The following is a 12,831-nucleotide window of genomic DNA, read 5'->3' on the forward strand; positions in this document are numbered from 1 at the left end:
TGGGTATCCCTCCACCCAAGCAAGACGACCGTGCAATCAACCATCACACTTAAGGGTTTGTGGTTTTTTTTTTTTTTTGAGATGGAGTCTCGCTCTGTCGCCCAGGCTGGAGTGCAGTGGCTGGATCTCAGCTCACTGCAAGCTCTGCCTCCCGGGTTCACACCATTCTCCTGCCTCAGCCTCCCGAGTAGCTGGGACTACAGGCGGCCGCCGCCACGCCCAGCTAATTTGTTTGTATTTTTAGTAGAGACGGGGTTTCACCATGTTAGCCAGGATGGTCTCAATCTCCTGACCTCGTGATCCGCCCTCTTTGGCCTCCCAAAGTGTTGGGATTACAGGTGTGAACACCGCGCCTGGTCAGGGTTTTTTTTCTTTTTTCTTTTTTTTTTAATCCTTTCCAAAACAGAAAGAATTCTTAACCTCTCTGAGCTCTTTCTGCAGTTCCTTTGGGTGGTTTTGAAAGTTGCCACCCACATACCCACAGATCCACTGCCCGCCTCCCCTCCCCTCATGGTCCAGGACTCACCACCGTGGTCAGACCATGCCCAGCGTGCCCAGGGCAAAGTTGGATGGGCAGGTGCAGACGCAACCCAGCCTTCATCTTGCTTTCCCTCGCAAGCCCTTCTATAGCTCCCAGCCCACGGGAGGGGCTGTGAGGAGCGCAAGGTAGCCGGCAGCCCCCTGGGCCTCCCACACCATCTGGGTGACTTGAAGTCCAGGGTTGGGCTCTGTCTTCAGTCTCAACATCAGTCTCACACTGGGGAACTTGGGGGTCCCCCTGTTAAACTAGAGCTGACCCTGGGCCTCAGGGCAGGATGGTCCCAAGGAGAACTCCGTGGACAGCAAAGCGCATTTCTTCCAGGGTGTGTTGTTGAAGCCAATGGCAGCTTGACTGATGTGAGGTGGCTCTTCCACCTGGTTCAAGATGGAGGCGTAGAGAAAAGAGAAGTGGGGAACAAGGACTGGGCCAGGTAGGATGGATCCACGTAACAAGGTCCAAGAGAAAAGATGGAAGCTGAGGGCGGAGAGTGCAGGAGGCCCCCATGCTGTCTGAGGGGGAGGCCAGCATAGCCCCTCCTCGACTGTCATCTGAGCAGCTGATGAGGTCCCCAGCGCCGCACACTGCTCCAGGGAGAGGAGCCAAGAAGCAAGCAGGCTGCTGGGAGTCCCCGCCCTGCTATCTGGCTGGGACGGAGGCAGATGCCCGGTATCCAGGCTCCCCTGAGCTTGGGTCAGCTCCTAGTGGAGCACTGCACCCCAGGGAACTGAGGGACCTGTGTGAAGACAGGCATGGAAAACCAGACTGTCTCCCGTACAGCTTCCCAGGAGTTAGGGGGGGACCCAGGTGTGGGGGGGACCTTTCTGCCTCACATTCCTGGCATTCCCCCCAGGTTTGTTTCTACTTTCCAGAAACAAACCACGGGAAGGGAAGGAACCTGCGGCAGGGTTTCGAAGCGAGCCAGGCCCTCCGTGAGTGAGGGCTCGTGTAGCCGCTGAGGGCAGCCTGCAGCCAGGCAGCTTCATCTGCTGCCCAGTATTAGGCTGTGCCTTTTCCCATTCCTTCCCCACGCCAGAGCCTCTCCCCACGCCAGAGCCTTGCAGCCACAGCCACGCCAACCTCCCTCCTCCCGCTCTGGGCTCTGCACCGGCCTCTCAAGCAGCAGAATCAGCCTACGCTCCCCAGCCTCAGTGCTTCTGCCCCACACAAGTCGCGATGGCCAGGCAGTGACCAGTTTCCCAAACGCTGGCTCCCCAAGGGGACAGTGTGGCCCACTCCTGCCCTGCTTCCATGGTGGCCCAGGCTGCAGGGCCCATGGTGGAGGCCTCGGGCAGCTTTCTCTCCGGCTACCCATTGGCTTGGGACACACAGACAAAATAGAGCTGAAAGATGGGCCGAAACATCCCAGACACGGATGGCACAAGAGGCCACATTTGAAAGCCCTGGGAGAGAAGTCGTTTCCCCCGCTTCTAGCGAGCAGGGTTTTCTGTCTGAATGGCCTCCCCTTTCATGCATGCTCATTCTCAAGAGACGCACCGTCCGCAGGCAGCCTCTCGGTGAAGCCTTTCCCCTGGGCTTGTCCACGGCAGGAGGCTCCTGGCCTGTCTAAGCCATACCGATGCTTAATTGACTTTGGAGTTGAATATTATTCCGGCACCTCCACCACCCCCAGCAGAAAAAAATAAGATACTGAAATAAGTTGAGTCACTTAGCAAACATTTACTGAGCACCTCCTGTGTGCCAGGCTCCTAGAAAGACAGGGGGTTGGTGCCCTGCACAGACAACAAACTGCCCCAGACAGCAGACAGACAGACAGACAGACAGACAAAGTGCCCCGGACAGCAGACAGACAAACTGCCCCAGACAGCAGACAAACAGACACACTGCCCCAGACAGCAGACAAGCTGCCCCAGACAGCAGACAGACAGACAGACACACTCCCTCGGACAGCAGACAGACAGACGCACTGCCGCAGACAGCAGACAAGCTGCCCCGGACAGCCTGCTCACCTTGCCTGCCGCAGTGCATGCCCCGCAGGGAGAAGCCTTCCTTCTCACGCAGGGGTCCAGCCATTTTCACCTCCCCTGGTCCATGCTCAGGAAGTCTGATTGCCCTGGCAAACGGCAGCTGACATTGAGGTCCCTTTTCACCAAAGATGCACAAGTTGTCTGTGCTGAGCCGATATCATTCAGGCTAAGTGCAGAGGATGCAATGAGGGGTGAGGGAGGATGTGGAGAGACAGCAGAGAGCTCCTCCTATTCTCCTGCGGCTGCCTCTGCACCCACAGATCCCTGGCCCTTCCAGGAGTAAGTCCTGGGCAGGCAGAGCTGGGGTTGGCCTGATCCCACCTGCTTTCCCACCTTTGGAAAGGACATCAGGTGTGGGCAAAACATCCTTGGAGCCCAGACAACACAGGCATGGCCTGTGTGCCCTCCCAGCACCTGCTGCGATGGCCTCAAGGCCTCTCCAGTCCCCTGCTGCACCATGCCACTCAGAGCCCCTGGGTGAGCCCCCTGGAACTGTCTGCACCCCCCAAGCCCCAACAGGAAGAAGGGCAGGGCAGGGAAGCTGACGCTCACTCAGTGCCCACTGGGTGCCAGGCTCAACCCTCTAATATCCACACATCCCATCCTCCCAGCTCCGTGTGGATGGTGGGGTTAAGACCATTCTTTAGATATGGAAATGAAGGCTCCAGGAGACCACAGGACATGCCCAAGGCAAAGAGTTGGTAGTCCCTGGATTTGGGAATCAAACTCAAGCCCATCTAATCCCAGGGTAGGAAAAGTCTCTAAAATGTTGATCAATTGGAAGCTTACAGACTGGAAACTGGGCCAGGTCCGCCCTTGCGGTGGAGTTCAGAGACAGAAGGTTGCAGGGAGGGGAGAGAACAGGAGGATCCGGGGCCAGGGTGACTTCAGTGACATTCCCTCCCTCCTTCACAAGCACGAAAAACTCGTTTGGAGAAAGGACAGCTTCTGCCTTCCCTACCAGGCAGACAGGGCATTCACTGTGCCAATGTGAGCAGACACAGCCAGAGGCTCAAGTGCCCTTTGCCGAGTGTCCCCACTGCCTTGGGGAGGCCCCAGCACAGTCCTGCAGAGATGCAAGTAAGAGTGCCCAGTGCCCTCAGCAGATGGGTGGCAGAAAGCAGAAGGAGGAAGGAGCTGACCAATGCCAGGTGTCTTGTTCCGCTGAGATCAGAACCTCCAACATGCCGAGCAGACCCAGGCCATGTTGCTCGGGGAACAGGACACCAGGGCGCTGTGCTCAAGGCCCGCAGGCTTCACTTCTGGCTCCTGTGAGGGCGCTGTATGGTCCAGGCGCTTGGCAACGACTCTGCCTACAAATACCGACATAACCACATCTTCCTTTTAGTTGCCACCAATATTCAGTTTTGTTTTATCCATCATGTCCCCCATATGCATGTAATGAAACATTTGTGAAAATCACTTTAATAATAAACAGGAAATGAACCTAAATATTGCTCTTTTGTCTTATTCAGCAGAAGTCATGAGTCGGGGGGGAAATGCTGACTGGAATCCAGAAAAGAAAAAATAATGGAAGAAATTTCATGATGCTATTGAGGACTGAAAGTAAGGAGCTACAGTAACCTCTGGAAAACAAAGCGGCGAGCTGGAGATCTAAGTGCAGAGGCAGGGGGCGCCCACATTTAGGGAACAGACATGCTCCTAACTGGCAGAAGGCAAAATGTCCATATTGCAAATCCCATTTCCCCACATAACTCATGATGAAACGAGAGTTGTTCTTTTTTTTTTTTTTTTTCCCAGACAGAGTCTCGCTCTGTCGCCTAGGCTAGAGTGCAGTGGTGTGATCTCGGCTCACTGCAAGCTCCGCCTCCCGGGCTCACGCCATTCTCCTGCCTCAGCCTCCCCAGTAGCTGGGACTACAGGCGCCGCCACCTCGCCCGGCTAATTTTTTGTATTTTTTGTAGAGATGGGGTTTCTCCGTGTTAGCCAGGATGGTCTCGATCTCCTGACCTCGTGATCCACCCACCTCAGTCTCCTAAAGTGCTGGGATTACAGGCATGAGCCACCGCGCCCGGCCGAGAGTTGTTCTTTGACACTGGGACTTTAATCTGGAAGTCATGGTCACAGTGAGCCTCAAGGAATCTACGACTCGTCGAAATTAGGCATGCAATGCTGTGTGTGTGTGTGTGTGTGTGCGCGCGCGCGCACATGCACAGGTACACATTTCTATTTCTCTGGGAATGTGTTCCTCAGGTTCTAAAAGAAATCTAGGGCCAGGTGCAGTGGCTCACACCTATAATCCCAGCACTTTGGGAGGCCAAGGCAGGAGGATTGCATGTGTCCAGGACTTCGAGACCAGCTTGGGCAACATGGCGAGACCATCTCTACAAAAAATGAAAAATAAAAAATAAAAACTGAGCAAAAGACATATACATGCATTTCACAGAAGAAGAAACAGGATGGCCAATTACCATTTGCAAAAGTGCTCAATCTCGTTAATAATAATGGAAATACAGGCTGCTCTGCCTGTGAGTAGTCATGCTTTTGTTGCTTTACTTCTCTGATAAACTTGCTTTCACACACACACACAAATGGAAGGATAAATTAAGACAACAAAAATATACCATGGTAGCACTGGGTTGGCAAAGAAAAATAAATAAGTGTAATAAAATCAGAATCAGAGAGGATATAGATCAACTTACTACATACAAATGGGGAATCTCTTTTTTACATATGTTCCAGGAAATATACAAAAATATTCATAGCCATGTTTATTAGAGCAAAAAGCTTAAGATAATCTAAGTCCCTTAGTGAAAGACTGCATCATAGTCACATAATTAAATATTATGGAGCTATGACAATTAACATCCTGCAACAAAAGGGATATATCTTAAAAACATCACGTGCAGGAACAAGAGCAGGATGTGTGCCCGCACCACTCTGCTGGAGGTCTAGCCAGGACAATTAGGCAGGAAAAAAATATAAATGGCATCCAGACGGGAACGGAAACAAAATTATCCGTTTCACATGTCCTGATCTTGTATATGGAAAATACTTAAGGAATCCATAAATAATTACTAGAGCTAATGAAATTCACAAGGTTACAGGACATAAGATCAATATATAAAAATCAGTTGTAGGCTGGGCACAGTGGCTCGCCCCTGTAATCCCAGCACTTTGGGAGGACAAGGAGGGTGGAGAGCCTGAGCTCAGGAGTTCGAGACCAACCAGGGCAACATGGTGAAGGCTTGTCTCTACCAAAAATACAAAAAATTAGCCAGGCATGGTGGCACACACCTGTGGTCCTAGCTACTGGGGAGGCTAAGGTGAGAGGATTGCTTGAGCCTAGGAGGCAGAGGTTGCTGTGAGCTGACATTCAGCCACTGCACTCCAGCCTGGGTGACAGAGTAAGACCCCGTCTCACAAAAAGAGAAAATAAAGAAGATCTGTATTCATGGGTTGGAAGACAGTATCGTTAAGATGACTGTACTCCCCAAATTGGTCTACAGATTCAATGCAATAATGATCAACATCCTGGCTGGCTTCATGCACAAACTGACATGGGAATCCTAAAATTCATATAGAAATGCAAGGGACCCATAGTAGCCAAACAGTCTTGAAAAAGAACAAAGTTGGAGGATTCACACTTCTCATTTTTAAAACTTACTACAAGCTTACATTAATCAAGATTGTGTGGTACTAGCAGAAGCATAGACCTACAGATCAATGGAATAGAATTCAGAGTCCAGAAATGAACAAATTTATCATCCATCAGTTGGTTTTCAACAAGAGTGCCAAGATCATTTAATGGGGAAAAAAAAATAGTCTTTTCAACAAATGGTACTGGGACAAATAGATATCTACATGCAAAAGAAGGAAGTTGGACCCCTACCTTGTACACAAAAAATCAACTCAAAGTGATCAAGGACTGAAATGTAACAGCTAAAACTATAAAACTCTTAGAAACTAAGACAGATAAATAAGTCTTTGGAATCTTGAATTAGGCAGTGGCTTCCTTTTTTTTTAACTTCAATTTTTTATTTCCATGGTGTTTGAATACATGAGTAAGTTCTTTAGTGGTGATTTCTGAAACCTTGGTGCACCCATCACCCAAGCAGTATACACTGTACCCAGGCAATGGCTTCTTTTTTTATTTTTTATTTTTTGAGAAGGAGTTTTGCTCTTGACACCCAGGTTGGAGTGCAATGGTGCAATCTCAGCTCGTCGCAACCTCTGCTTCCCAGGTTCAAGCGATTCTCCTGCCTCAGCCTCCCGAGTAGCTGGGATTACAGGCACATGCCACAACACCCAGCTATTTTTTTTTTTTTTTTTTTGTATTTTTAGTAGAGATGGGGTTTCACCATGTTGGTCAGGCGAGTCTCGAACTCCTGACCTCAGATGATCCGGCCGCCTCGGCCTCGCAAAGTGCTGGGATTGCAGGCGTGAGTCACCGCACCCAGCGGCAATGGCTTCTTAAATGTAACACACAAATAATAAGCCACCAAAGAAAAAATATATAAATTGGACGTAACAAAAATTGAAAATTTGTACTTCAAAGGACTCTGTGAAGAACGTGAAAAGATAACATAATAGGAAAAAAACCTTTACAAATCATATATCTGATAAGACTCCAGTATCCAGGATATGTAAAGAACTCTTACAACTCAACAAGAAGACAAATAACCTAACTTAAAAAATGAACAGGCCAGGAGCAGTGGTTGTAATCCCAGCATTTTGGGAAGCCAAGGAAGGCGAATCACCTGAGGTCAGGAGTTTGAGACCAGCCTGACCAACATGATGAAATCGCATCTCCACTAAAAATACAAAAAAAATTAACCAGGCGTGGTGACATGCACCTGTAACCCCAGCTACTTGGGAGGCTGAGGCAGGAGAATTGCTTGAACCCAGAAGGAGGAGGTTGCAGTGAGCCAAGATCGCACCATTACACTCCAACCTGGGCGACAAGAGGGAAACTCCCTCTCAAAAAAAACAACAAAAAAAAAACAAAAGAGCAAAGAAGGTCAGGCACAGAGGCTCATGCCTGTAATCCCAGCACTTTGGGAGGCCAAGATAAGAGGAGGCCAGGAGTTCAAGACCAGCCTGGGCAATAAAGCAAGACCCTGTCTCTGTATCAACAACAAAAACAATGGACAAAGAGGCCGGGCACAGTGGCTCACATCTGTAATCCAGCACTCTGGGAAGCCAAGGCCAGTATATCACTTGAGGTCAGGAATTCAAGACCAGCCTGGCCAAAATGGTGAAACCCCATCTCTACTAAAAATACAAAATTTAGCTGTGGGCACTTGTAATCCTAGCTACTAGGGAGGCTGAGGCAAGAGAATCACTTGAACTCAGGAGGCAGAGGTTGCAGTGAGCCAAGATCACGCCACTGCAGTCCAGCCTGGGCGACAAAGACTCTGTCTCAAAAAAAAAAAAAAAAGGACAAAGAATATGAATAAACATTTCTCCTAAAAAGATATGCAATTGGCCAATAAGCACAAGAAAAGATGATCGACATCATTAGTCATTATGGAAATACAAATGAAAACCATAAGATACCACTTCACAACCACTAGGAGAACTATAATCAAAAGTCAGAGACTAACAAGTGCTGGCAAGAAACTAGAACCCTCGGCCAGGCACAACAGCTCGTGCTTATCCTAGTATTTTGGGAGGAGACGGTAGGAGGATCAGTTGAGGTCAATAATTTGAGACCAGCCTGGGCAACATAGCGAGACCTCATCTCTTTTAAAAATAAAACTTAAAAAATTAGCCATGGCCCAGGCACACTGGCTCACACCTGTAATCCCAGCACTTTGGGAGGTTGACACCGGTGGATCACTTGAGGCCAGGAGTTCAAGACCAGCCTTCACAACATGACAAAACCCCATCTCTACGAAAAATACAAAAATTAGCCAGACACGGTGGCACATGCCTATAATCCCAGATACTTGGAAGGCTGAGGCAGGAGAATTGCTTGAACCCAGGTGACAGAGGTTGCAGTGAGCCAAGATTGCACCACTGCACTCCAGCCTGGGCAACAGAGCAAGACACTATCTCAAAATAAATAAATTAAATAAATAAATAAACAAATTTTATGTATATATATACTTACCAGTTTATAAAAAACAGTTGGATCCAATTTATTTTTCTGACAAAATGGGAAAAGATTAAACTTTAAGAATTTTTAAAATACGCCAACTTATAAAGATTGTGAGCCAATTTGGGGTAACACAGCCTAAGTCAGTTACCAATACACTGGGTTGGACCAAGAATAGTTAACTGTGAAAACATGACTGCATTATGTGAGGAGGCCTAAAAGACAGAAGTGACTCCAACCAGTCTGCACAGTATTCTCCTGGACTCAATTTTTTGTCCTTGACGAAAAGAATGTTGCCCTTTCTTTTAGTATAGAGAGGAAGTCTTTCCATAAGAACTTCATCTTTTGCCTTTAAGAAACAGCATGAAGTTCATAATGATTTTCTTTTTGTATCTCCTGGTTGTCAAGTGTTTTTACTTAAATAGTCAGTATTCTGTCTGTCTCTCTCTTCTTTTTTCCAGTGGCGGGGGTGGGGGATTGGTGGCGGTAATGGGAGGAGACAGGTAATTTTATGTTGGTTAAATACACATTCAGTGCTCCTTTAGAAGATAACATTTCCCCTGAGAAGAATGAGTCAGGATTAACCAAGGGAGCATGGGGAGAAAGGGCTTTCTGGCAGAAGACAGAGCAAATCCTTTCCAGAAGCCGAAGATAACCAGAGAGACAGGGACCCACAGTATGAGGGGAAGAGTGTAATGAAAAGAGGCTGGAAAGGTTGGCAGTGTCCCTCACACACAGCCTTGGAGCTCACATGAAGAGCTGAACCACAAAGGGTTCCAAGTAGGGATCTGATACAACTGGGTTTACATTTGGGGAGGAGCACGTAAAAGAGGCCTGCCCTGGGCCGGGCGCGGTGGCTCAAGCCTGTAATCCCAGCACTTTGGGAGGCCGAGATGGGTGGATCACGAGGTCAGGAGATCGAGACCATCCTGGCTAACACAGTGAAACCCCGTCTCTACTAAAAAATACAAAAAAACTAGCCGGGCGAGGTGGCAGGTGCCTGTAGTCCCAGCTACTTGGGAGGCTGAGGCAGGAGAATGGTGTAAGCCCGGGAGGCGGAGCTTGCAGTGAGTTGAGATCCGGCCACTGCACTCCAGCCTGGGCGACAGAGTGAGACTCTATCTCAAAAAAAAAAAAAAAAAAAAGAGGCCTGCCCTGTCAGAGCCTCACATTCTCCTGGTCAAAGGGGCTGGGTCAGGAATGTTCACAAGATCTGACCAGTACCTGAGATAACTGAGACTCAGGCTGTCTTCCCCAGCAGGACAGGATACCTAGGAGCATGTGGACTGGGCAGGAGCCGCTACAGCTATCTTATTACCACAAGAGGATGGTCTATTGGAGAATGAAGCTGAAAGAAAACTATGACAGTGAAGGAGATCTGGCCTGACCAAATCCATCTTGCCTTTAACATCCAAGCTGCCTGTATTAGTTCATTTTCACACTGCTGATAAAGACTGGGCAATTTACAAAAGAAAGGGGTTGAATGGACTTAGAGTCCCACGTGGCTGGGGAGCCCTCACAATCATGGCAGAAGACAAGGAGGAGCAAGTCACGTCTGATATGGATGGCAGCAGGCAAAGAGAAAGAGCTTGTGCAGGGAAACTCCCATTTTTATTTTTTTTTATTTTATTGTTTGTAGATGGAGTCTCGCTCTATTGCCCAGGCTGGAGTGCAGTGGAATGATCTCAGCTCACTGCAGCCTCCACCTCCCAGGTTCAAGCAATTCTCCTGCCTCAGCCTCCCGAGTAGCTGGGATTACTGGTGCCCACCACCACGCCCGGCTAATTTTTATGTTTTTCAGTAGAGACAGGGTTTCACCATGTTGGCCAGGCTGGTCTCAAACTCCTGACCTCAAGTGATCCCCACCTTCGCCTCCCAAAGTGCTGGGATTACAGGTATGAACCACTGCACCCAGCCTAAAAATAAAAATTATAAGACTGACAAAACAGACTCCTTGTTACAATAAGATACCGAATTTCAACCTGACTCTGGCATTGCATCACATGCTCTCTGAGGGCTGCCACCTAAGAAACTTCATCTACGTAACAACGGTCTTGGCTTCCACAATCCATTTATCTTAAGCATTCTTTTCTACTGACTTCTTAAATATTTAGACAAAGCTTAACTCTGTCTGTCAGCCAACTGCCAATCAGGAAATCTCTGAATCCACCTGTGACCTGAAGCCCCCTCCCCAAGATATTCCACCTTTTTAGATGGAAGCAATGTACACCTTCCAGGTATTGACCTATGTCTTTGCTTGTTAACAGCTGTCTCCCTAAAATGTATAAAAAACCAAACTATAACCCGACCACCTCAGGCACACTTTCTCAGGACCTCTTGAGACTGTACTCTGGGCCATGGTCACTCGTATTGGCCCAGAATAAACATCTTTAAATATTTTACAGAATTAGTATTTTCATCAAGTGTCAAAGACAACAGGTTTCAGTCTGTATGGTTGCTGATAATAAAGTAATTGTAAGTATGACATATACTATCTACATAGTCATGACTATAAGGCATGAGAAATAATATAGTCAGGCTGTGTGCAGTAGCTCATGCCTGTAATCCTAGCACTTTGGGAGGCCGAGGCAGGTGGATTGCTTGAGGTCAGGAGTTTGAGACCAGCCTGGCCAACATGGTGAAACCCCGTCTCTACTAAAAATACAAAAATTAGCCGGTTGGTTCACGTCTGTAATCACAGCACTTTGGGAGGCTGAGGTGGACAGATCACTTGAAACCAGGAGTTTGAGACCAGCTTGGACAACATGGTCCAACTCTGTCCCTACTAAAAATCCAAGAATTAGCTGGGTGTGGTGGTGCATGCCTGTAACCCCAGCTACTTGGGAGTCTGAGGCGCGAGGATTGCTTGAACCCAGGAGAGAGAGGTTGCAGTGAGCTGAGATCATACCACTGTACTCCAGCCAGGGCCACAGAGCAAGACGAGACTCTGTCTCAGAAAACAAAAAGGCCATTGCAGTGCCTCACATCTGTAATCCCAACACTTTAGGAGGCCAAGGAGGGTAGATCACCTGAGGTCAGGAGTTCAGCGCCAGCCTGGACAACATGGTGAAACCCCGTCTCTACTAAAAATACAAAAATTAGCTGGGTATGGTGGTGCACACCTGTAGTCTCAGCTACTCAGGAGGCTGTGGCAGGAGAATTGCTTGAACCTGCGAGGTGGAGTTCCAGCATGGGTGACAGTGTGAGACTCCATTTCAAAAAAAAAAAAAAAATAGGCCAGGTGCAATGGCACATGCCTGTCATCCCAGCACTTTGGGAGGCCGAGGTGTGTGGATCACCTAAGGTCAGGAGTTCGAGACCAGCCTGACATGGTGAAACTCCAGCTCTACTAAATACAAAAAATTAGCCAGGCATGGTGGCACATACCTGTAGCCCCAGCTACTTGGGAGGCTGAGGCAGGAGAATCACTTGAACCCAGGAGGCAGAGGTTGCAGTGAGCCGAGACTGCGCCATTGCACTCCATCCCGCCTGGGCAACAAGAGCAAAACTCCGTCTCTAAATAAATAAATGCTTTTCTCTGCAGCCCTTGCCAACTTGAGTTCGGAAATTTGAGCCTTTGCAGACCCACCTGTTTCCTACAATGGAATTGAACAAGTCCTCTGAACTGGTGCATTTCGTTCAAACTCAGTTCAAACATGTTATCAAAATAGCATCTGAAACTCAAAAAAATTCTCATCCTTTTTTTTTTTTAGCAAATTACTATTCTTACAACATTACAAACAGGAAGACATTAAAATATATCCCTATGGAGCAATAAAACTCAATGAAAGTTCAAAAGAGAATGTCTTTTGAATGTCTGTAACTGAACTGTTTTTTTCTTTTAAAGAGGGAGTCTCACTATGTTGCGGAGGCTGGACTTGAATTCTTGGGCTCAAGCGATCCTCCCACCTCAGCCTCCTGAGTAACTGGGACTACAGACGCAGCCACCACCCCCAGTTCAACATCCCGACATGTAGGAGTAAACTCTTCTGACGGGTACACTTGGTCTTAATTGGATCAACTGACATTCCGAATCCAAATATAATTGAGAAGGGCCACGATTTTGCAGCATCCAAATCTGGTGAAGCACTCACAAGAATCGAGAGTTCCTTACTCCCCTGGGGCGGGGGCCCGCGAGCCCCGTGTGCCTGGTGCGGGAACAGCAGCGCCGCGTCACCCCGTTCCCCCTTCCGGGCAGTAGGTGGAGCCTCTTCCTGTCCTGACAGAGCCAGATATAGCCACCC

General features: G+C 48.4%; 1 long non-coding RNA gene across 1 annotated transcript; it reads right to left on the reverse strand.

The window, feature by feature from the left end:
- Nucleotides 1-379: 379 nt before the first annotated feature.
- Nucleotides 380-12,789, reverse strand: LOC117096359. The gene is made up of 2 exons (XR_004442464.1): nt 12,682-12,789; nt 380-3,839 (listed from the first exon to the last, which is right to left on the reverse strand). It is a non-coding gene; the product is annotated as an uncharacterized LOC117096359 (long non-coding RNA).
- Nucleotides 12,790-12,831: the final 42 nt, after the last annotated feature.

Source organism: Trachypithecus francoisi, unplaced genomic scaffold (genome assembly GCF_009764315.1).
Source record: "Trachypithecus francoisi isolate TF-2019V2 unplaced genomic scaffold, Tfra_2.0 Lachesis_group14, whole genome shotgun sequence".
In the NCBI taxonomy this organism is placed as follows: domain Eukaryota; kingdom Metazoa; phylum Chordata; class Mammalia; order Primates; family Cercopithecidae; genus Trachypithecus; species Trachypithecus francoisi.